The sequence below is a fragment of the Schistocerca gregaria genome, chromosome 1, assembly GCF_023897955.1.
Source record: "Schistocerca gregaria isolate iqSchGreg1 chromosome 1, iqSchGreg1.2, whole genome shotgun sequence".
In the NCBI taxonomy this organism is placed as follows: Eukaryota; Metazoa; Arthropoda; class Insecta; order Orthoptera; family Acrididae; genus Schistocerca; species Schistocerca gregaria.
Genome location: NC_064920.1, coordinates 239,311,351 through 239,313,529, shown reverse-complemented (window position 1 = coordinate 239,313,529; position 2,179 = coordinate 239,311,351). Strand labels below are relative to the sequence as shown.

Below are 2,179 nucleotides of genomic sequence, written 5' to 3'. Positions count from 1 at the left end.
ATATATAACATGAAACTGTGGATGAATGAAACCTGTATGACCTAGCGGTTTCAAAGCGAAATCTCCTTCTTAGAACAACTGATTGTTTACTTTTGATAATCTCTCCTTCTATGGGCTGTATTATAATAAAGTATAATTTTGCGAAAAAATTTAAAAATACATATTTTTTTCATGCTGACAGGATTCAAAGAGTTAAAGAAGCAGCATGTGTTGAGGTACAGAAGTCGTCTTCAGGTTTTAATGGTAGTGCAAATATATTGTTTTCATATTTTTGAAACAATCTCGATCGATTAACAGTCAGTATTGCCTTAATTTAATGTTCTCGATCTAGTACTTCCAAGGTGCTGGGTATAGTGAGCTCTGGTGTGGCTCAGGGAATACCAGTAGGAGTAGTCGTCCACCATGTTATCGCCCACTCATGGTTTCTCCGTCCTTCTGCCGACTTTCCGTAGATTCTCCCGACAGTAGCACGTGAACGGACGACCAGATTCGCAGTTCTCAAGATGTTCGTTGCCATGCGCCGAACTATAACAATCTGGTGTTTCTGAAAGTTACTTATGTCTGTGGATTTCCACATTTTCGTATCGTGTTGTCACCAGGATGATTTCCAGTTCGTCTCTGCTCCGCTTTTGTACAGGCTGTCCACAATTAAAGTTCCAGTTTCAAAGCGCTGGGGAAAATGTACCGCTGCTCAGACTGACGTCAAATTTGAACACGGCTGTTCCTAAGTTTGCATCCGAGGCGCCAAACATGACTGTCTCCATGAAGCATTGCGCGCTGCTGGTTAAGCTCTTTTACAAGAGCGGTGACCGTGCGCCTGTAACCCAGCAGAAGTTAGGGAGTTGCGGACACTCAAGGGTATGAATCAAAGCATTGGTCCTATGTCTGCTGGGCATCTGGAGAAAATGATTACAAAATTCAAAAAGAGAGGTCTTTTTGAAGTGCAGTGTAGCAGAGGAAGGAAATCTATTGATCCGATGTCTATCGAAGATGTCGTACAGCCAGGAAGGGTCGAGCAGTGGTGTGCAAACACATAGAGCACGGGGAAATGCCCGAACGATGGACATACCTACTAGCACGTTGCATAATATAACATTGCTGTACGTATAAAAACACTCATGTTCAGGAGTTGCTTCATACTGATCCTACAGCAAGACAAACATTCGCTCTAGAATTTCTTGCTCGCATGGTAGTGGACAATGAATGACTGTGGAACATGCTGTGAACAGACGAAGCCCATTTCTATTTCCAAGGCATTGGCAATAGGAGAACTGCGGAATATGGGCAACGGAAAATCCACACGCACATCAACCGGTACCACTTCATTCTGGAAAAGTGACTGTGTGGTGCGGCTTGACGGCATCGTATATTGTAGAGCGGTATTTTTGCAAGGAGATGAATACCTGTGCCGTCACTGTTAAACGCTATGAGATTCTTTTGCTCACCAACGTCAGTCCAACCCCTCAACCGCGTGGATGTGTGGGTTGGTTCATTTTTAGGCAAGATGGCGCTCCACCGCACATTGCACAGCGAGTCAAGCGGGTGCTGAAGCGATTTTACGGAAATGCAGTAATTATCAGCCGTCATTTCCCTACATCCTGTAACTGCAAGTCACCTAATTGTAAAGCATGTGACTTCTGGCTGTTGTGTTACTGAAAGATGTTGTTTCAATGCTCCAAATACGAACGTAGCTGAATTTAAGGCACATATTGCGCAACGCATTCTAGTCGTGACCCCTGTGTCATTCAAATCTGTTGTGGAACAAGGTGTTTCACGGTTCTACCATGTTGCACGTAACCGTTGACAGCAAAATCGAACAAATTAGAATTATATATTAATACCTTCAGCTGCTGACGGGAGTTGATATATATCAACGGGGACAGGTGAAAATGTGTGCCCCGACCGGGACTCGAACCCGGGATCTCCTGATTGTATGGCAGACGCTCTATCCGTCTGAGCTACCGAGGGCACAGAGGATAGTGCGACTGCAGGGATTATCCCTCGCAACCCTCCCGCGCCCACATTCTCACCTAATATGTCTACACACTACATTCGTAGTGTCCCTACCCAACGCCGGCCGCGGTGGTCTCGCGGTTCTAGGCGCGCAGTCCGGAACCGTGCGACTGCTACGGTCGCAGGTTCGAATCCTGCCTCGGGCATGGATGTGTGTGATGTCCTT

The 2,179-nt window shown here is 45.8% G+C and overlaps 1 non-coding gene across 1 annotated transcript; it reads right to left on the bottom strand.

The window, feature by feature from the left end:
- Positions 1-1,894: 1,894 nt before the first annotated feature.
- Trnav-uac (transfer RNA valine (anticodon UAC)) lies at positions 1,895-1,969 on the bottom strand. Its single transcript has one exon. It is a non-coding gene; the product is annotated as a tRNA-Val (tRNA).
- Between the last annotated feature and the right edge of the window lie 210 nt (positions 1,970-2,179).